This window comes from Pinus tabuliformis, chromosome 6 (assembly GCF_031772625.1).
Source record: "Pinus tabuliformis cultivar Carrire ecotype Pingquan chromosome 6, CPIR1, whole genome shotgun sequence".
In the NCBI taxonomy this organism is placed as follows: Eukaryota; Viridiplantae; Streptophyta; class Pinopsida; order Pinales; family Pinaceae; genus Pinus; species Pinus tabuliformis.
Window position 1 is genome coordinate 754,924,630 of NC_142292.1, and position 24,301 is coordinate 754,948,930.

Here is a 24,301-nt window from a genome sequence, read left to right on the forward strand (position 1 = left end):
ATCATTTTCTGGATTGAAGTCGAGGGTCCATCTATCTATATACAATCCCTGAGCTGCCATGAAGTATGTCCCATTTCTAAAGATGAGATCCTGTCTTCCTTGAGCTGAAAGATAAAAGTGTAGAAACCTTTGCACTTTCTATTTTCCCTTTCACCAGAGGGGTCCAGTTTCTTTCATCCCATTGCTTGAGGCTTTTGGGAGATGAACATATACCTATAAATTGGCCTACCAGGCCTCTTTCATCCAGATCAATGGCTATGGATCTAGATTTAACAGGGTTTACCTTAAACTTGGGGGTACTCCTAGTTCTTCACAAACCAATCCAACTTAGCTTTGTATCAGTTTGTTGAAGGCAACAAATTTAGGGGAGGGGGCACACAATGGAGAACGGGTTGGAAGAGGGGGAGGGGACGAGAGGTTGAACCCCCCACAACTGTAGTTAACATGAAAAATCTAGTGCAACATCTATAATGATCTTGTTAGCACAAATCTAGATCCAAATCAGATTTAGTTTTTTGTTCCCCCTTCTTCACTTAGCTACCTCTTGCTCGACATTGCAAATCAAAATTTTATGGTGGATCATTGGTTGAATACATTTGCTATTCATTGGGTGGTCAACCCTAACTCATTGTGATTTGTTGAGGAATCATATTGTTGTTGTAGATCCTTTATATTATTTGTGCATTACATATATGTATACCTATTGTTAGATAAATGGATGAATGCACACTGCGGTTTTATAATCCTTTTTGATTTATTGAAAACCCTAGTAAAAAATAAAACCCTAAGTGAAAAAATCCCCTTGGGATATTACAGTTGGCTCTCTTACTATCCTAGAGGGTTATGTGAAAAATGTGGCAACAAGCATTAGTTCCTCCCTTGGGGAAGGAGAACACCAAATTTTTACAAAAATTGAAGATCATGTCAAGGGAAATATAGAAAGGGGAGAACAAATTGAAGCATGGATAAAGGCACACCCAAATGATTGGTCATGGCTATACAAAAATCAAACGAGTGCCTGCAGGAATCTAGCAAGAGAGGAAGACGCGAAGAATAAAAAGAGCATGTACAATTTGGGTACTAATTGGTCATGGCTATACAAAAATTAGACAAGTGCCCGTGGAAATCTAGCAAAAGAGGAAGATGCGAAGAATAAAAAGAGCTTGTACAATTTGGGTATTATAGATGAGTCAGACAAGGAGAATCTTAAAAATTCAAATGCCCCATATATGCCCAAATTATATCGCAAATATGTTTTGGAAGAAGATTCGATAGTGATGGATTTGTTAAATCAATTTAATAATTCATTATACCTTGTCAATAAAGATGAAAGAGTCCTCATACATCAACAATTTCCTCTTCTAAATTCAACAACTACTAGTATTTGTGGGAACGACCATCAATATGATGACTTTGAATAAGAAGGGGGAAAAGTAGATGCATAATCGAAAATTGGTTAGTTTTCAACAGTTTATGAGGAAGAGGAAGAAGATACCAGAAAAGGAGATGGAATACAGGAGGATACTCTAGGAAAAGGGATTATTTTCAACGATAGAAATCATATCCAATCAGATTTTGTTGAAGCAAGGATTGTCAATGGTTTTAGTGAAAAAAACAAAACTATTGCAGGGATTTTTGAATGTAATTCACAAGGATAATTTTTCTTAAAGGATTGCAACAATCCTACACTTGAGAACTAAGTAACTAATGGAAAAAAATGATAATTTGGCAGGTGATCTAGATAAAAATATAACAAGTTCTAATACAAACATATCTCATGATAGTGTGGGTAAGACATTTGGTATGTTTTAAAGTACTGTTGAGATAACATGATTTTGGAATAACAAGGCAACTGATGTGAATGGTGTTTCCCATAGAGACATTTCTACCACTGTGGATTCTAGGGAAACTAGGAATCCAATGCTTCTTAACTGGTACTCTGTCATGACTGGATCTGATCTGGGTCTGGGTGTGACAAAGGACCCTTCCAAGACCTTTTATTTCCGTGATGTGTTAAATTGTATTTTTAAAAGAACATAAACGAATACATCTGCATGCTGTAAAGAAGAGGAACATGACATTCATCAACACATGAAAACATAAGCCGTTGATAATGGAGTTCGTCCAGGAGGGACTAGGTCTTCGGGCCCCGATGTCAAGATGGTGTAGGCCGCTGCATTGTGTTGTCAATAATGATGATGTACATAAGAGTTGAGGTCGCTATCATACAAGGAAAATTCCCTCACGCAGGAGTGGCTCCAATAGATGTTCCGCTGCAGGAACTCTTAGTAAAAAAGGATTCCTATCAGTATGAGACAAACTCATGCATAATGATAATGAACATCTCTTCAACATGGCATAAAAGGGATTTCAATGCAATCATACATGGCGACACATGAGTATCCCATCAACATAACGACAAAGGGGTCTCAAACGAAACATGACGAATCATGACAACAAGTACATCCCACAAATGATTCCGTGTCACATCAAGCAGGAATCATGAAACAAGTAAGAAACAAGATCCCACATCAAACATCAAACAAGGATCTGTGTAGCACAATGCATAGCAAAAGAAGTACATGAACACACTGCATATACCTCACATCTTGGGGCCATTTGAAGCAAAGGATGTCAAACTGCTGAAGCTGGTCGTACCATCAATCTCGCGGCGTCGAATCCCATGGAAATGCTGCTTGCTCATGAAAGCTAACACCTGCACTCCAATTTGAAAATTGGCCGAAAAATGAAATGAGAAAATGGAAAATCTGAATGCACCATCAGATTTGTGGCGTCGAATAGTGCAAAATCGATTATCAAATTTCTGAATTCTGAGAAAGTGGAAATCTGGGGCTCAAGGAATCTTTTAGATTCCCCTAGATTCCTTAAAGTTTCCCTCCTCCGAGTCCTCTGGAAATCTGCTGCTCAAATCAGGAAACTGATTGTGCCATCGGGTTCAGTCGCTGAGAGGTGTAAAATCGACATAAAATTTGTCTAATTTGGGCAATGCAAAAATTTCACCCTCTTAAGAATTTTGCCCAATCATGGTTCCACTTGTGTTTTTCTCAGGTTCATGGTTCCACCTGCGATAAATTAATTAAAAAAAACTCTGCCTCGATTTTTGTGCACACTCCTGGTTCCTCCATGCTTGGCACACTGGGAAAATGCTGGGTTTATATGAAATTCCGGGCGGAGTTACCAAGGAATTTGTTGTAGGCAGATTGGTATGAAGTCCACATAGTAAGGAGGAGGTCGGGTGGTCAAACCCTGACCCCTCCATTTTAATATGCCATTTGTTTTACAAAAAACCGTAAACATTTTGTTTTGGGGGGTCGGGTCCGCATTGGGCGGCCCACCCCCATAACCTCCATAGCACATGTTTAAAAATGGGGCGCGGTGCATTTATGTGGTTGTGCATTTATATTTCTTGGCGCATTGTTTTGGTGGTACGATGGTTCATGGGTTGTACATAGGGCCGCTGCATGGTGGCGGGCCATCCCACGTGGATGGCGTAGGATCGATACCCTTCGGCCTCCTCATTTAAACTATGGCACGCTTGGAGGTGTTGGGGTGTGGGCCAGGTCCACCAGAGGTGGCCCGCCCACCCCATTGGAACATTATGTTTTAATATATGTGGTGGAGTTTTGGAGGGTTCGGCGGGGTGATGGCTGCCGACCCCAATTTTAATATAAAATTTTGGACTATGGTTGCGGTTGGGACGGTGTGGGTCATGGCCCGTTGGCCCTTATAATAAAATTTTTGTTATGTAATATATTTTGGGGTGGCGGGGGTGGTGGCTCGCCACCTCATATATATATTTATTGATTTTTTATTATAATAGGGGTGTTTCTCAAATCTTTAGAAAATAAGGGATATTGGGAAAATTAACGAGGCCATAATTTCGACCGCTTTCAAGAGCTAGGTTTCATGCGCCGGGGTCAGTCAAATTGTAGGACACTTAAACGTGGCCCACAAACCAACTTTTACCAAAACTTTGACTGGCTCGTTCTCTCTTATACGAGCTCTAATTGACGAACCGTTCACACTGCTGCAATCAGGATGACGAGATCTACGCTTTGGTCTTGGTTTGAAAACATTCTGATCACTTTAATTTTTGAGCTTTCATAAGCCCTCTCTATCCTGTGTGTGTCCCTGGAGCCACCTAGATCAATCCTCCCCACTGAGGAGCTTTTGGTCCTCCAAAAGCATGAAAAATAATCTGCAACCTTTTTTGTACCTGGTTTGCATCACAAGCGTCCTAAAAGGTCTCGCTTACATCCCCTTCACCTTTGCTCTTTGGAGCCTTAAGCAACGAGCCGACACCTGCAACCTCTGCAACTTGTAGTACCATTCTGAAAATTACATGCTTGACTTTCATGACCAACTAATGACCCAAGCATCCCATGCTTTCCACGAGTTTATAACACATACTCGGTGGTCAAGTTTACATCGAAATAGACACAATACCCCAGCTACAAAAACAAGGCCAACATATCATTGTTGCTCCAACAAGTGATGGAAAACACATCATCACTTTTACATTTTAAAATGCAACACATGATTTACAAGGATAAGGCCAAACACTATTTTTTCTTTGACAAGTGATGGAAACACAACATCACTTTAAGAGTTTAAAATGCAACTCAAAATAAGACCAGAGATCATTTTTGCTGAACAAGTGATGGAAAACACATAATCACATTTACATTTTAAAATGAAACACATGATTTACAAAAGCATGACCATGACACGCTGACATATCTAGAAACCATTTTTTCACTTATCGCTATGAATGGGTCATCCCTCTGTGGTGGTTTTGCTTGTTGAACAATTGTTTCAACTGGTTCATGCACCGACACTTTGTCTTTAAGGTGTTTTTTTGGATGGAGCCTCCAACAAGTGGCTCTTTGATGGCCATTTCTATTGCAATGACTGCAATAGATCTTATTCCTCCAGATCTGCTTTACTTGCTATTGAGAGGGGTTTTCACACCTCATCCTTTTGTGTGCTGCCATTCTTTTCCAACACTTAGAAAATGTATGGTTATGTAATCTAAAAAAGGTACATGTCTTTCGATGCCTTGATTTATGCCCATCATTAACAACATGATTATAATTGAAATGAACATTCGAATGTCGAGAGTGGTTATACCTTTCCTTGCCATCTTTGATGTCATTATGACGATGAGATTTTGCCTCAACTCTTTCCTTGCAATGGGCACTGCCATGGGATGATGGGGATGTGTTCCCATCATTCTCTTTCCTCGACGATTTCGATGATGTCTCGGAAGAATCTGACACCTTCGAGCATTCTCCCTCGGTGTATCTCAAGCCTACAAATTGAGGTCTCTACACAACCTCCAATGGTTGAGTTATGCCTTGGTTATTAACACCAAGTTCTTTTTCCTCCTTACACCTCATCCTGGTAAGGAGCCTCATGTTTGTCCCTATAGTTGGGATCTCCAAATCTCCAATAGAAATCATACTATGTGAAGATGAAACCGAAAGTAAATCAACATCTTTTACCTCCTCTGTTGATTTGGAAAGACTTGATGAGGGCCTCTCATCATTTGTTGTTGGTGGTTCGCTAGCTATCTTGGCGCATTCCCCAACTTCCTTTCTGACATACCCAAGTCCTATTTGACGAGGTAATTCTTCTACTTTGATGGGGTTGACAATGCCTTGGCCATTAACACCCAAGACTTTTCCTTCATACCCCATTTTCTTCAACAGTTTGGAGCCAATTCCCGTGATATGATTTTCAAAAACAACGAAATCATCATCAAGAAACATACATGAAGATGGAGAACTACTTTTTACCTCACGTGGGTCATGCTACAACTTTTCCAAGGCCTTGTCCTTTGCTTGTAGTTGTCGTAGCAGACTATGTTTCTCCTCTTTCTCTTCTTGTAGAAGCATCTTCAATTTAGCATTATCTATTTGAAGACTTTGGTTGTTGTGCTTCAGTTCTTCCAAGGTCTTTTCTGTGGCTTGCAATTGAAGCCACAATCGCTCCTTTTCCTCTGTTTCTTTCTATAGAGTTTCATACATTATTTCCACTCTTTTGGAAATTTTGAGCATGGTATCGTACATCGTTTTTTCATCCTCTGTCGCTGCATGTTCCATTGTTCATGCTTGCAATTCACATCCACGTAAAGACCGCTCTAACACCTCATGATCCAGGTCTGAGTGTCACAAAGGACCCTTCCAAGACCTTTTACTTTCATGATGTGTTAAGTTGCATTTTTAAAAGAACATAAATGAATACATCTGCATGCTGTAAAGAAGAGGAAGATGACATTCATTAACACATGAAAACATAAGCCGTTAATAACGGAGTTCGTCCAGGAGGGACTACGTCTCCGAGGGACTACGTCTCCGAGCCCCGATGTGAAGATGGTGTAGGCCACTGCATTAAGTGCTGTTAATAGCGATGATGTACATAAGAGGTGAGGTCGTTATGATACAAGGAAAATGCCCTCACACAGGAGTGGCTCCAAGAGATGTTCCGCTATAGGAACTCTCAGTCAAAAAGGACTCCTATCAGTATGACACAAACTCATGCATGATGATAATGAACATCTTGCCAACATGGCATAAAAGGGATTTCAATGCAATCATACATGGCGACATATGAGTATCCCATCAACATAACGACAAGGGGTCTCAAAAGAAACATGATGAATCATGACAAGAAGTACATCCCACAAATGATTCCGTGTCACATCAAGTAGGAATCATGAAACAAGTAAGAAACAAGATCCCACATCAAACATCAAATAGGGATCTGTGTAGCACAATGCATAGCAAAAGAAGTACATGAACACACTGCATATACCTCACATCCTGGGGCCATCTAAAGAAAAGGATGTCAAACTGCTGAAGCTGGTCGTACCATCAATCTCGCGGCGTTGAATCCCATGGAAATTCCTGCTCACTTATGAATGTTGACACTTGCACTCCACTTTGAAAAGTGGCCGAAAAATGAAATGAGCAAATGGAAAATCTGAATGCACCATCAGATTTGTGGTGTTGAATAGTGCAAAATCAACTGTCAAATTTCTGAATTTTGAGAAAGTGGAAATCTGGGGCTCAAGGAATCTTTAGATTCCCCCTAGATTCCTTAAAGATTCCCTCCATCGAGTCCTCTGCAAATTTGCTGCTTAGATCAAGAAATTGACTGCACCATCAGGTTTGTGTCGTTGAGAGGTGTAAGATCGACATAAAATTTGTCCAATTTTGACATTGCAAAAATTTCACCCTCTTGAGAATTTTGCCTAATCATGGTTCCGCCTATGTTTTTCTTAGGTTCATGGTTCCACCTGCAATAAATTGATTAAAAAAAATGCCTCAGTTTTCGTGCGTGCTCCTAGTTCCTCCATGCTTGGCGCACTGGGAAAATGCTGGGTTTATATGAAATTCCGAGTGGAGTTACCAAATAATTTGTTGTAGGCAGATTGGTATGAAGTCTGCATAGTAAGGAGGAGGTCGGGTGGTCAAACCCCGACCCATCCATTTTAATATGCCATTTGTTTTACAAAAAACCGGACGGAGTCACTCACTATTCATATGGTGAGGCCCGGAGGCCCGCCATCGACTCACTATTCATATGGTGAGGGCCGCCATCAGCGATTTTGGGTCGGGTCCGCATTGGGCAGGCCGCCTCCATAACCTCCATAGCACATGTTTAATAATGGGGCGTCGTGCATTTATGTGGTTGCGCATTTATTTTTCTTGGCGCGTTGTTTTGGTGGTACGATGGTTCATGGGTTGTACATGGGGCTGCTGCATGGTGGCGGGCTAACCCACATGGTTGGCATGGGCTCGATACCTGCCGGCCTCCTCAATTAAACTATGGCACGGTTGGAGGTGTTGGGGTGTGGGCTAGGTCCATCGGAGGTGGCCCGCCCACCCCGTTGGAACGTTATGTTTTAATATATGCGGTGGAGGTTTGGAGGGTTCGGCGGGGTGATGGCCGCCGACCCCAATTTTAATATAAAATTTTGGACTATGGTTGTGGTTGGGCCAGCGAGAGTCATGGCCTGTCGGCCCTTTTAATAAATTTTTGTTATGTAATATATTTTGGGGGTGGCGGGGATGGTGGGCTGCCACCTCATATATATATATATATTTTGATTTTTTATTACAATAGGGGTGTTTCTCAAATCTTTAGATAATAAGGGATATTGGGCAAATTAATGAGGCCACAATTTCGACCACTTTCGGGAGCTATGTTTCATGCTCCGGGGTCGGTCAAATTGTAGGACACTTAAATGTGGCCCACAACCCAACTTTGACCAGAAATTTGACTGGCTCATTCTCCCTCATACGAGCTCGGATTGACGAACCGTTCACACCGCTACAATAAGGACAACGAGATCTATGCTCTGGTCCTGGTTTGAAAACATTCTGATCACATTGATTTTTGAGCTTCCATAAGCCCTCTTTGTCCTATGTCTTTCCTTGGAGCCACCTGGATCAGGATCTAAAGGGGATGATAAAAGGAATAATGTTGGAGCCAAAGTAGAAAACATGAGTTTTGTGGGATTGATTATAGACAATATAGAAGCTGAAGGAGGATAGAAGCTCAATTTAATAAAGCTTGCTAGCCTTATTGATATAAATGCCAAGGAAGGTGCCAAGAAGTTGGATCTTCAAAGAAGATTGATGGAATAAGTTTAGTGGCTTCCCAAATCAATTGGAAAGATTAATAATCTTATTGAAATCAATTTGTCTTAAAATAGGTTATTGACCCTTCCCAGGTCAATTGAATGGTTTTCCAAGTTAAAGAAATTGGATATTCATGCAAATCAACTGATGAATTTTCTAGATTCCATTAGTGTGTTGTCTAGTCTAACTGATCCAGTTTCACATGGTGATCACTTACAGACTCTTCCTACTTGAGTTGGAAATATTTCTCAGCTTGTATTCATGGACTTGAGTTCAATTCAACTTTCATCACTGCCTGAGTCTTTTGGACAACTTAACAATTTGAAAATAATGAGTATTGAGACAAATGAAATTAAACAACTACCATATACAATTGGTCAATGTGTTGTTTAACTTTGAGCATATTACAATCAACTCAAAGCTCTGCCTGAAGCTGTTGGAAAGCTTGAATCATTATAATTCCTAACATTGCACTATAACAAAACAAAAAGCCTTCTATCAACCATGGGTTCTTTAACCAATTTGAAAGAAATAGATGTAAGCTTCAATGAACTCAAATTGATACTAGAGAGTTTGTGCCTTGCCACAAGTTTTGTTAAGTTGAATGTTGAAAACAATTTTGTTGACTTATAGAAGATCCCATGATCCATTGGAAATCTTGGCATGCTTGAGGAGCAATGAGAAAATAAACATCCTTCCTAACTGTTTTCGTATGCTTACAAATTTTCAAAATTTTAAAGGTGAAGAGACACCATTGGAGATACCACCAAGGCATATTCTTGAAAGTGGAGCTAAGGCCATTGTGTCGTTTATTCTTGATTATGTTGCAAAAATAGATGCAATAGTAAAATAACTAATCCAAAGGGGAGGGGGTCAATATTCTTCTCATGTTTGAGGAAACACAAGTGGCTTGAAGCTATGGAGGAACACCATTGAACGTGCCTAATGAAAATTCAAGCTTGTTTGGTAATACACAAGTCTAGTTGTTCGAAATCCTGAAATTAGACCAATCATACAAGAGAAAGCTTTGGAAAATATTATAAGAAATACCGAGGTAAATCATGTAAGTTGCAAAGTTACTGCTACCTCAATGAATAATATTTCACAAAGACTAAGGTTAACAAAAATCGATGAGAAGCAATGCCAGATACAAAATGGAATTGAGCATGAGAGTATGAATTTACAGGAAGAAAAACGGTGCATGACATGAAAGAATCATTTGGCTACATTGATAGGATTAAAGAATATAGTAAAATTCTAGATCAAGGGTGGGATTCCCTCAAAAAGTAGATCCTTCAAGAAGAAAGGAATGTGAAGGCCATTAAGGAAGAATTTGGTATCTTGAACATTGGTTTAAGGAAATTACAAGGTCAATGGGTTGATGAAGATTTTGTTTGGGAAGAAGCATTGAAGGCTCCACAAAACCAATAGGATGAGATATTTGTTGAATTGAGTTGAAAAATTGGTGAAACATATCAGGACTTCCTTATAGAGGTGGTTAGAAGGAGGACTTTGATAAAACTCCGTATAAGGCAGGTAGGTGAGGAGACAGAAAAAATGGATAGAATAAGAAAGACTGATGTCATTAGACCAGGAAAAGCCTTCAAATATATGCTTGCACATACTCCTTAGGATGTCTTAGAAAATATGGGTTATTTGAAACCATCTTGATTGATGTTGATGATGGAGATCTGATGTGCTTGGCTCCAAAAGCCTTAGCAGGGCCACTTCCTAAGGGTGATCATAATCTGTAAGTGAAAAACTTGTTCTCCTCATCTAAAAGTAGCTATCATTCAGTCCCAAATGAAGAGGGTTCTATAAATGTTGGTAAAGAATATGAACCCTAGATGATTGATAAATGATGTGATAGTGATGAAATTGTTGGAACAAGTAAAATGGAGGTTGAAAATGCATGTCTAAAAGTAGAACTTGGTTAAGTAGTAGCAAATATTTGTACTCTTGACCCAGGATTGAATTATAAACCAGTGAATGGAAGAAGTGACTATTGCATTGTGACATCTCCAACCGACATGTTGGTTATTAGGCTACAAGCACTGAATAAGGGTGATGATGTTCTCACTATGAAAACTGTAGGGGTTGAAGGAAGTTTTTATTATTTAGAATTGAAGGAAATATTGTACAACACACAAATGTGCAATTGCTTGAGGACAAGTAATGTCGGAAGGGGGGTTTGTAATGTTGAAAAGTGTCACTAGGCTTGGTATTCATTATGATGTAATTGTAATAATGACATTGTCTGTTCTTTATAAAGAAAGAAAAGTGAAATAAAAAGAAATTTTATTTTATTTTGGTGATCCGAATTTAAACAGGAATGCAACAAATTACAGAGATAACCATATACACAAAGATGTAGCGGAAATAATACTTCATTTCATTAATGGAAAATACTGAAATATGCTTACAACCAGAAATGGAAATAAACCAGCTAGGGCGATGGTAGCTTATCTCTGAGAAGAGATGTGGTGGCTACATGCCTCTGAACTGTGTTACAATGAGGCTCAAAGGCCTATTTATTGTTGAGAAACAATGGAAAACCCTTAACATTCCAAAACCTAACCCTAGAAGATGAAACGCCAAACTGTGGGCCCTGTTTGGGTAAATTGGTACACCAACTTCCCAGGATCGTAACTTTGGCATACGATCTTCGTTTGACGCGTACAATAGCTCGTTAGAAAGATCTATCCGAGCACTGCCACTTTGGGAGGCAACATGGGTCCATGGACCCATGTTGCCCCAGATTTCCCAAAAAACGTCGTTTAGGGCCTCAAAACGGCTCCGGAAGTTCAGGACCCGAAAAACTGCTAAAAATAGTAAGTTGTGCTACAATTAAGGAAATAGAAAAACTGAAAGAGACAATTGTGGGGGTCCAAATGGGATAGGTGGGTGGCCACCAACATCCACCTGGATCATTCCTCCCCCCTTAGGAAGTAATGGTCCCCATTGCGTTGAGTTCCTCCCTGAGATGAGGAAGCTTCTGCTGAGCTGGGTCTCTGGTGAGCTGTTCTGCAATCTCTGATGTGTCCAGAAATGGCGGGGAGCATGGTCGGCGATGGTCCACATTGAACACTCGGTGCAGGCGAAGGAATGGAGGAATGCTGTGCTTCAAAGCATTGTTTCCCGTAGCCTTGTTACTGGTGTAAGGACCATGTCGAAGTGGTCTGAGTTTCTGATGGGTTTTGGTAGGGCGCTCCCTCTGCAAATGTAACCAAACTTTGTCGCCCACCTGAAACTTGTGTGGTACCCCTCCGGGTAAGGAGAAGTTGTTCCTGTGTTCTGTCACGACTGTATCCCTCTGTTGCTGCTGCTGTGTGGAGGAACCCTTCGCGGGGGTCATGGATGTAGCAACGATCTTCCCCTTACTTTGGGAGCGAACCAGACAAAAAATAAATTTCCTAGTCTGTGAGATGAGCTTGCTGCCTTTCTTAGCAACGATCAAAGAGGTGGCGGTAGGTGGGGCTGCCTCCGGTATCCTGTATAATGAATTATCCAAAGAAATGATGATAGCGCGAGGCCTTGACTCATACACAACATGTCGCCTCCACAAGTATGGCTAGCCTAATAGTACATCACAAACATCCAGAGGTGTAACATCACACAATACCTCGTCTGTGAAGGGCTTGATGCTGTAGGGAAGGCGGCACTGCTGGCGAACTTTGAGATCTCGTCCTTCGTGAAGCCAACCGATACTGTACGGCTGTGGGTGTGGTGTAGTTGGTAGGCCCAACCGCTTCACGACCTCTACTGAAATGAGGTTCTTTTGGCTGCCACTGTCGATAATGAATTGCAACGACGAACCCTTCACCCACATCTGTGAGTGGAAAAGACGTTCCCCCTCCTCTGGATCTTCGGGCTCATTTTTCTGGATCTTGGGAGTAGCAACAGTGGCGCTGGGATCCGCATCAATGATTTGCTTCCCTTTTCCATTCCCCTTGTCGGGTTCTGACTCAGAGTCGGAACATGCATCTGATTCGGAAGCCTTCAGCTCGGCCACCAGCGACTGCTTGGTCCGACACTCACTTGTGTTATGAGTGGGACTCTTGTGGAACTCACACCACTTTCCTGTGTCCTTCTTCGGCTTCGTGGTGTTGTTATTTTCTGACGGGTTGTCTTGGGTCACCCTGCCTTGGCTTTGTCCTTTGGGCTTTAGATTTGCAGATCCAAAGTCTCGCTTCTTCTGTTCGAACTTTTGCTCGATTTTGACAACGTATCGGTATGCTGTGCCGAGTGAGGAGATGTTCAAGAACTCCATCTCTTCCTGGATGTATCTATGTAGGCAGCCGCGGTATTTGAGTACCAGATGCAGCTCAGAATCTTTGATACCCAATTGTGTGCGAAGGGTATGAAAAATGTTTGTGAACTTTGGCACATCTTGGTCTCGTCCCTGCCATAGGGTGGTCCATTTGATGTATTTGTCCTCATAGCTTTTGACAGGGTAGTACTGCTCCTTGATGGCATCCCGGAAATCATTCCAAGTGGGTGCGGCTGAAAACAGTGAGCCTGTACTTTCATCCTTTTGTTCGCAGTAGGTTTCCCACCAGTCCTTGACGTGGGGGGCTGCTTTAAGAAGAGCGAAAACAATCTTTTCCCGACTTGAAAATTCATGAACAAAAAAATACCCATCGAGCAGATTTAACCATTTATCTACGACATCTGCATCTATTTGACCGTCGAAGATGGGGATTTCAAAATTTACTTGTACCTTAAATGGTGTGGCATTTCCAGAGTAACTGTTGGAAGCCGATGCGTCGCCTCTAGGTAGCCGCTGAAGGATTTGGGCAAAGCTGTCCATCATCACGTTCCTTTGTCGCTCAAGGGCTTCTTCGAGCAATATTCTGATAGGATCTCCTGCCCCTCGTCTTTCTTCTCATCCGCCATGGGAGGTCGTCGAGATTTGCGAGGCTGGTCTTGCAAAGGTTCGACCAATTCAAGCCCTAACTCCTTATATCCCGACCTCGTTGGGGACATGCAAAGAAAAACAGAGAAAAAGCAGACCGCTCTGATACCACTGATCCGGATTTAAACAGGAACGCAAAAAATTACAGAGATAACCATATACACAAAGATGCAGCAGAAATAATACTTCATTTCATTAATGGAAAATACTGAAATATGCTTACAACCAGAAATGGAAATAAACCATCTAGGGCGATGGTAGCTTATCTCTGAGAAGAGATGTGGTGGCTACATGCCTCTGAATTGTGTTACAATGAGGCTCAAAGGCCTATTTATTGTTGAGAAACAATGGAAAACCCTTAACATTCCAAAACCTAACCCTAGAAGATGAAACGCCAAACTGTGGGCCCTGTTTGGGTAAATTGGTACACCAACTTCCCAGGGTCGTAACTTTGGCATACGATCTCCATTTGATGCGTACAATGGCTCGTTAGAAAGATCTATCCGAGCACTGCCACTTTGGGAGGCAACATGGGTCCATGGACCCATGTTGCCCCAGATTTCCCAAAAAACTTCGTTTAGGGCCTCAAAACGGCTCCGGAAGTTCAGGACCCGAAAAACTGCTAAAAATAGTAAGTTGTGCTACAATTAAGGAAACAAAAAAACTGAAAGAGACAGTTGTGGGGGTCCAAATGGGATAGGTGGGTGGCCACCAACATCCACCTGGATCATTTGGAGTATGGTTTCATCCTCAAGATTAAGTCAAAAGCACGTTCTTCGTTTTGTGAGGTCTTTTATGTCTTTCGTGGTCTTTATAGGTCTTTCTAGGATAAATAATAATATTGGTCATGTGTCATAGTCCCATTTGGACTCATTATAATGAAGAAAAATATTTATTTTGCTGATAAAAATCCATGGATAAGACCAACACGAAGTCAACCCAAGGAGCAGTTCAAGTCAGCCTAAAAGGATGAATTCAATCCTCAAGAAATGCTATAAATACATGGGAACTCGATCTCATTTGGACGCTCATCTCAAGAAAGTTCGATCTGCAATAGCGAAGGTGAAGAAGAGTAGCTCGAGGACGTAGAATAACATAAGTCGAAATTTGTTAAGGGTTATATTTTCTTGTCTCGCTAGGGTTTGTAAAGCTACCATTTGTTGGAGGCCAAAATTGTAGGGCTGATATTCTATTGCAGGGGTCGAAGTTGCAGTAATTATATTGTAGTATTTAAATTTTGGAAGATGTTCTGAAGCAGATCTTGTTGGGGGTTGGCTTGTTGGATTTGGTCTTTGGGTCTTGGAAGTCTCTTTGTAAAGTAGATTCTAAAGAAAAAGAGAATCATTTTTGGGTTTTCCTCTTGGAGGGGTTTTTCCCTGGCTTGGAGCCTATATCTTGTGTACTCAGTCTCTTTGTGATCTTCTTGTTTTGGTAATTGCTTGATGAACACTATTAAAGAAGTAATAAAAGACCAACTAACATCACAAATAATTATAAAGTTAAGGAAAATAAGTTGTAATATACAAGTCTCCATATTTTCCAACATGGTATCAGAGTTAAGGTTCAAGAAGGAGACTGGAGATCATATTGTAGTTGGCACCATGGAAATGGTTATGAAGAAGGGTTACAAGCTTCTTGGAAATCTCACTACACCGATCAAGAATTGTCTATTAAAGATCATATCCAAGATTGCAAAGGAAGTAGCAAATGGAAGTTTGTTCTCCACTTTATATGACACATTCAAGGACAAGAATGTATGGGTATTGACAATGGTGCCTCCAAACATATGATGGGAGAATGTAGTCGAATCCAAACCATATCTAAGGGTAACTCATCTCATTCAATCAAACTTGGAGATAACAAGAGCTATCCAGTGAAAGGCACTGGATCTACATCATTGGAGCTCGAGTTAGGTGGAAGCATTCACCTCAAAAACATCTTATATGTTCCAAGTTTGAAGAAAAACTTACTTTCTATTTCTTTTCTAGAGGATAAGGGCGATAGATTTTCTTTTTTTGATGAAAAGGTTTTGGTTTTGGGCAAGGGCTCAAGTATTGATGATGTGAGGATAATTGGGATTCATGAGGGGACATCATATAGACTCTATACACCTTTGGCCCAGGCCCTATTTCACTTAGATGTGAGTCCCTCTGCACTATGGCATAAAAGGTATGGGCACCTTTATTATAATATCTTTCCATCTCTAAGTCAAACAGTCAATGGCATCCTCGAATTGAAGGAAGTACATGAAGGGACTTGTAAGGGATGTTCTATAGGCAAGAACATAAAGGAACCTTTTGCAAGTAGTGACACCAGATCAAAGAAATTTTTAGATCTATTGGTGGGCATCAATATTATGTTACTTTCATTGATGATTACTCAAGGAAGACTTCGATATACCTTCTCAAGAATAAGGATGAGGTATTAAAAAAGTTTCAAGAGTTCAAGAATGAGGTGGAAAACCTAACCGAGAGAAAGATCAAAACTCTAAGGTTCGATAATGGTGGAGAATACACCTCAAAGGAATTAATAACTTTCTAAAAGGAAGTAGGGATGAAGAAGGAGCTCATTTTTCCTTATAATCCTGAACAAAATTGCATGGCAGAAAAAAAAAATAAAACTATTGAGGAATGTGTTAGGTCTATGCTACATGATAAAGATCTCCCTCAATTAATATGGGGAGAGGCATGCATGACAACTGATGCAGGAGCATTCAACTCAAGAAAAATCATTTTATTTTAGTAGACATAGGGGGTCTTGTGTTTCCAAGGAAGTTGGTTTCCTAAGTGTTGAATTAGTGTAGTTATTAAGGTTTTTGAGTGATTTTAATGAGAGAAGCTAGAATAGGGATTTAATTAAGTATAGTGAGTCATATTTGTAAATGTTCTCGAATGTAGGAGAACATGAGAGAATCAGGATAGTTGAGAGATTGAGAGATTTTAGAATTAATAGTAAAACTTAGATTAGGAGTTAGTTCATGATTTTGTGGATTAGAGAGGATCCTTAGAGATAAGGAAGAGATTTTAGGATTTTGTTGAGAAGGTTATGAATCTAAAACAGGAATTGGTTGTAGAATCCTTTTGTATAAATGTAAGCCTGAAAGGCATAAAAAGAGTTAGTCAAGTTAATTAGTTAGGGAGTTAGAGTGTGAAGAAGTTGACTGTAAGCCTACGGGCAGATTGTGAAACAAAGGCCACTTATTGGAATATCAGGCTAGAGAGAGAGAGATACTCTTATATAAATATTTATTTATCAATACAGATAATTCGATTCTGAATTCTGTGGTGTGTATTGATTAATGGAGTTATGAACTGTGTATGAATTAGAAGTTTCTGCATAGTATATGTATGCAGGTGAAGTTCGAGCTGAATACAAAGAAGAAGGGGAGTATGTAGGATCGGGGTTTGATCGATGAATCCGATCAAAGGATCCAAGTGAAGTTCAAGGATGGTAGTGAATAAGAGTACACAGAGTTAAGCTTAGAAAGGAGTTGTGTTGTAGAACAACCAAAATCCAAAAACCCTGAAGTAAGCTGAAACCACAGAAGAACATTGAAGAAATGGCATAAAAACTAAAGTAAAGAGAAGGATGAAGAAATGAGGTGACAAAGCACAAGAGTCATTGGATCTATAAGGTTAAAAGATGAGGTTGAAGGAGATGGACAGCCAAGATTAAGTCACACAACATAAAGTAAAAGAAATGAACAACAGAGATTAAACCCAAGTGCTTGCGGAAGGTGAATCATGGAAGTAGATCTAGATCATTAGATAGACGGTGATCAGAAAATGAGGAGGTAGGAGTGTATGGATTTCTTGATTGTGGTTGAAGCCCTGCACTCACTCCTAGCCGTCGATCTCATATTCAACTCTTATGCCACAGTCAATTGTGGGGGTTAGGCTGCTTTTTAATTCGTGTGCTAGTTGAAGTCCCGTGAGCCATAGATTAGATGGCCTTTTATATCCAATGGATATCGGGTCGTAGAGCGATCGAACTTTAATTTCAAAATAGGACTCGAACATTTATAGGTCAAGGATTTATATTCCTTATCAGCTTCATAAGAGCAGTTAAACGTCGTGCAAGATTCCCATCCAATATCGCTTTTAACTGTTGGATCAAAAGTGCCTTGATCAACGATGGAGGATCACCGATTAGGTTGGTTGATCGGGTGAATCATCAACCATCGGATTGAAGGGTGAGATTGTTAGGGTCCAACCCTAACCCCCTTATTTATGGTTGATTCATAGTTATAGTTAAGTAAAGAGTCAATAAAGCCCATATTAATAATTGTAAGTGGTTGACCCACAATTAAAGAAGGGACCACAGTTAGTTGCAAATGGGCCATGGTATTAGATAGATGGTATTAATAAGAACCATGGTACTGACCCATGGTATTGGATGTATGAATCCTATATAAAGGATAGAGACTCCCCTCGAGGAGCGTCGTGTCTTATTTTGTAATTGAGCCCAGCTCTATTGGAGGTTGCCCCCTCGAAGAGGCAAGTGAACATTGCTTTCCTTTCTGAATAATACAATACATGCCGTTATTTCTTATTGTTCTATGTTCTGGGTATATTTCTCCGCATATTTGGTATTCTGGTATGTTCTCGCAGGTCAAGAGCATAACAAGTGGTATCAGAGCACTTTCCAGGGCCGGTGGGATCTCCATTTTTAGAAGATTTTTTTTTGGCTAGAGACGTGTTCCGACGTCTTTGAACCACGGGATCTGTCATTGAACACATAAACCTGTGGAATTGGGGAGGCATGCACACAAGAAATACAAGAGGTGGTCACACTTGTTGGACTCCCTTGTAACCCCTGTGGGTACCCCTTCGAGTAGTAGTGCATTAGACAGAACTGCGCACGGACTGTCTTCCAAGTAACGACAAGTGCACCGGATTGGTGTATGGTACAAACTAGAGCTCAAGCTATGGCCAATGAGAAGATGGACTCCCTTGAACATAGGTTGGAGGAATTATCGAAGCAGATCCAGAACTTACAGGCAACTCTCACAAAGGGCAAGCTGGGGGAACAATCGGAGGCATATGATTTTAATGAAAACATTGAGGGTGAGTCTAGCCATTCTCTTCACTTCTATGGAAACCACCAACAGTCCCAACTGTGACCACCCAAGCTGGACATGTATAAATTTGATGGCTCTCATCTGGCCACATGGCTAGCAAAAATGGAGCAATATTTCACATTGAATCACATCAGAGATGATGCGACTTAGCTAAGTGTGGGTAGCATGTACTTGGACCATGAAAGATGGCAATGGTGGCAGTGGCATCAACGTTGCTATGGAAGGCCTGTGACTTGGCAGATATTCACAAAATCCCTTTCGGATCGCTTTGACCATGAATCTAATTTTTTGGGTCGTCTTACTAAGCTCTGACAGACAGGAACAATGCAAGAATATATTACAGCCTTTGAAGCCTTAGCCTTCCACACAGGAGGTCTACGAGATGAGTTCTACTTGGAATGTTTTGTCAGTGGTCTCAAAGAAGCCATACAAGCCCATGTTCGACTGCAACACCCAATCTCATGGCTGGATGCTTGCAAGATAGCTCGTGAAGTAGAATGCGCGTTAGTGGCCCAGTCGACTCGTCCAAATTTCATAGCCAAGGGTCGCCCCACCCAGGCTCCAAGCACTACCCAAACACTTAAGGTTCAAAAGGTGTCACCAGCGGAAATGGCAGAAAGAAGAAATCAAGGATTGTGTTACTACTGTGATGAGAAATACTCCCCGGGGCATAAATGCAAGGAACCCAAATTCTTTCAAATTGATGCTACTGATCATAGTTCATCGGAGGAAGCCCCACCATTTGAGGAACCAGAGGAGGAAGATGAGAACAACTAGTCAGACAATCTGCTCCCAGCTACACCCGACGAACCAGTTATCTCGCTTCATGCTTTGGCAAGGATTTCTTCTCCTCAAACTCTCAAAATTATAGGTTTTGTTAAGCATCGCCTTGTAGTATTCTTGATTGATAGTGGCAGTACGCATAACTTTATTTATCAAAGAGTCGCTGAAGTAGTGCATTGTTTTGTCAGAGCAGTCTCTAATTTCCAGGTCAAAATTGCTGATGGGGAGATAATGAAATGTGAAGGCCGCTGTGAAAATGTCAAACTTCAAATGGGAGATTATCAGCTAAAGACCCACATGTTTTCCATACACATGGGTGGGTGTGACATTGTCTTGGGTGCTGAATGGCTCTGCACACTTGGCCCAATCACAATGGATTTCCAGGAGTTATATATGATCTTTAAGAAGAACAACTACACACATACCCTTCGTGGACTCCAGGTGGGTGCTCCCTCTATCATCATTTCGCATAGGATGGAAAAATTGTTAAAAAGGGGCCACCATGGAGTTATAGCCCAATTTAATGCCATCTACGCCTTCGAACCCACTTCTCTTCATATTCATCCTGAGATGCAACAGATCTTAAACAACCATCCGCCGGTCTTTGACAAGCGTCATGAGCTTCGGGGAACACGATCATAGCATTACTTTGGTCCCATGGGCCCAACCACCAAATGTGCACCCATATAGATATCTGTTCGCCCAAAAGAATGAAATAGAAAAAATCATCAAGGAACTCCTAGAAGCAGGCGTCATTTGTCTTAGAATTAGTCCTTATTCATCGCTTGTGGTCATGGTGCTCAAGAAAGATGGGGAATGGCGTATGTGTCCAGACTTCAGGGCCCTCTACAAGTTGACGGTCAAAGATAAATTTCCCATTCTGGTTGTCGATGCTTTGCTGGATGAACTAAATGGGGTTCAATTCTTTACTAAGCTCGACCTTTACTTGGGCTATCACCAAATTCACATGAAAGAAGTCAACATTCCAAAGACTACTTTCCGAACTCATGAAGGCCATTATGAATTCCTGGTCATGCCATTTGGTCTTTGTAATGCCCCATCCACTTTTCAGAGCCTCATGAACCACCTGCTCAAACCATATCTCAGAAAAATTTTCCTTGTTTTCTTTGATGACATCCTCATCTATAGCCGCACCTGGTCCACACACCTTCATCATATAGATCTACTCTTGCAACTGCTCCAAAAGCATAAATTATTTGTTAAGATGTCCAAGTGCTCTTTTGACATGGAAGAAGTTGAGTATTTGGGCCACATTGTGGGGCGTGAAAGTGTCAAGGGTGGACCCCAAAAAGATCCAGGCAATGTAGGATTGGCCTCAACCAAAGAGTTTGAAGATCTTGAGAGGATTTTTGGGTCTCACGGGCTACTATCGCAAATTTGTTCACAATTATGGTAGCATTGCTAGACCCCTCACTCACCTTCTCAAGAAAAAATCATTTCTCTGGAATGATGAAGTGCAACAAGAATTTATAGCTCTCAAACATGCCATGTGTTCCACTCCTGTATTAGCACTACCCGACTTCAGGTACAGGTATTAGGGCAGTCTTAATGCAGGAAGGTCGACCCTTGGCCTTCACTAGCCAACAACTAAGTGGGACAAATCTGGGACAATCTACCTATGAGAAGGAGATGATGGCCATCTTACATGCAGTGGATACCTGGCAACCATACTTATTGGGGCGGCGTTTCCAAATCCGCACAGACCATCAAAGCCTTAAATATTTTTTGGAGCAATGCCTATCCTCGCCACAACAAAATAAATGGCTCGCCAAAATGTTGGGATATGATTATGAGATAATTTACAAGAAAGGGCGCGAAAATGTCGTAGCAGATGCTTTATCACGCCAATTTGAGGAGGAAAGCACCCTGCTCGCAATCTCCCTTCCCATTCCAGAATGGATTGAAGAGGCTCGCAAGGAATGGTTTTCACATCCTTTGCTCTCCCAACTCATTAATAAATTGCAGGCAGATCCAAATTCCACAGCAGGCTACTCTTGGCAGGATGAGATTCTTCGCTACAAGGATAGAGTCGTGATATCACCAACATCCACCCTCAAAAGTCGCATTTTTGCGGAGTTTCACTCATCTCCCACTGCAGGCCATTCAGGCTTTTAGAAGAATTATGCTCGCACTTGACGTTCATTCTTTTGGACAGGCATGAAAAAGGACATTCTTACTTTTGTAGCTGAGTGTGACATATGTCAGTGCCACAAAGGAGAAACAGTCAAATCCCCAGGCACATTACAACCATTGCCCATCCTGGCCTCAATCTGGACGGAGGTTTCTATGGACTTCATTATGGGTCTTCCAAAGTCAGGCAACAAGTCAGTCATCATGGTGGTTGTGGATAGACTTTCTAAGTATGCTCATTTTTGTGCCCTACCCCACCCTTTTACACCAGCTTTGGTGGCTCAATCTTTCATGGACCAGATCTTCAAATTGCATGGCATGCCCACTTCCATTGTGTCTAATCGTGACCTGATCTTCACCAGTAATTTTTGATCTTCACCAGTAATTTTTGGCAGAAACTCTTCAGGCTACAAGGTACCCAACTACAACTCAGTACTTCCTATCATCTCCAAACTGATGGTCAAACTGAAGCAGTCAAAAAATGTCTGGAGACCTACCTTAGGTGTTTCACTTCAGAAAAGAAACATCTATGGGTACAGTGGTTATCTCTAGCTGAATGGTGGTATAACACTAATTATCATGCCACCACCAAAATGACTCCATATTAAGCAGTTTATGGTCAACTCCGTCCTTCACCTACTTCTTATATCCAGGGATGCTCGAGGGTACAAGCAGTGGATCAACTCCTACAGAACCGCGCAACCATGATGGCCCACCTCAGAGAAAATATCCATCAAGCTCAAAACCGTATGAAGCAATAGGCAGATCAACATCATTCAGAATGCAAATTTCAAGAAGGGGATTAGGTATTTTTGAGGCTGCAACCATATAAGCAAACATCACTCAAAGACAAGGGTTGTCAGAAATTATCTCCAAAATTCTACGGACCGTATCAAGTACTTCAACGCATTGGAGAAGTAGCCTACAAGCTAGCTTTGCCACCCACTGCAAAAATCCATCCAGTCTTCCATGTCTCATGCCTCAAGAAAGTGATTGGGAACCATTGCTGAATTCAAACCAGTCTACCGGAATTGGATGAAGAAGGTTCAATCTGGCTCCAACCTGAACAGGTTCTTGACACGCGAGAATGACACCTGTGTGACCGCACGATCAAGGAAGTCCTCGTCAAGTGGAAAGACACCTCTCCAGAAGATGCGACCTGGGAACCAGCCACTGTCCTTCAGTAGTTTCCGTAGCTTCAGCCTTGAGGACAAGGCTATTTTTATGGGAGAGGGCATGTTAGGGTCCAAACCTAACCCCCTTATTTATGGTTGAGTCATAGTTATAGTTAAGTAAAGAGTTAATAAAGCCCATATTAATAATTGTAAGTGGTTTACCTGCAATTAAAGAAGGGGCCACAGTTAGTTGCAAATGGGCCATGGTATTAGATAGATGGTATTAATAAGAACCATGGTACTGACCCATGGTATTGCATGTATGAATCCTATATAAAGGATAGAGACTCCCCTCGAGGAGTGTCATGTCTTATTTTGTAATTGAGCCCAACTATATTGGAGGTTGCCCCCTCGAAGAGGCAAGTGAACATTGCTTTCCTTTCTGAATAATAAAATACATGCTGTTATTTTTTATTTTTTTGTGTTATGGGTATATTTCTTCACATATTTGATATTTTGGTATCTTCTCGCAGGTCAAGAGCATAACAGATATCAACGACGGAGATTGAAGCCGATAAGGTTTGGACCTGAGCGGACCCGAGAAGTTTATCAATGCGAGTTAAGTGATTTGAGTTCTGGCAGATGAATGGGTTTAAGTGGCGATACAATGCGACAACCGTTGATCTGATGGAGTGAAATCAATGGTGGAGGCTAAATGTGATAAAGGTGAGCATTGGAAAATGTGCAAGGTCGTGGAATGGTGGAAAGAGAAATCGCATATCACAAATCGAGAGTTCTGAATGCTATATTCTTAAGAGTCCTTTGAATCTTCGTGATTGCGATAAATGATTATTTGGCACGTAGAGTTGGGGAATTTATAACTTAAAACAACCTTTCCGCTGGAAAGGTTGACTAAAGTTTAGACTATTGAATAGTCAAATAAACGGTTCCGCATGATATTTAATTAAGGGGCCTTAACCCTTTATTTGAGAAGTTTTTCACCATGGATCAGGTGATTAAGGCTTGAGACCAGTGACATGCAGTTTTATTTGCATAATGTGGCTATTGTTAGCTTTGCCCATCATCAACAACCATTTACTTATAGAATCAAAGTCCTCACAAGATCCTCAACAATATGACTATGAAAGAAGCATTTATAGGAAAGAATCCAAGTGTGGATCATCTTCATATATTTGGATGTCTTGTGTATATTCATATACCCAAGGAAAAGAGAAATAAGTTGTATCCTACCAATCTAAAGGGAATCTTTTTTGGGTATTGTGCTTCATCAAAGGCATATAGAATCTATGTTAAGTAGGATCGTCAAATTGAAGTAAATATGGATGTCATCTTTGATGAGAGAATAACTTACAAGAAATCAATGGATGTTTTGATTGACTCTGATGAAGAAGAGATACCTATATTTGAGGATATCTCTAGGAAAATGATGGTAAAGAGAAAACATCTACTCAAGAAAATGTTGAAGGTCCTTGTGAGCCAATACAATAAGTAATTGTCCCAGAAAATTGGAAGTGGCCTATTTGGCTGGGAATCACTCTTCAAGAAGTAGAAGGACATACAACATCAA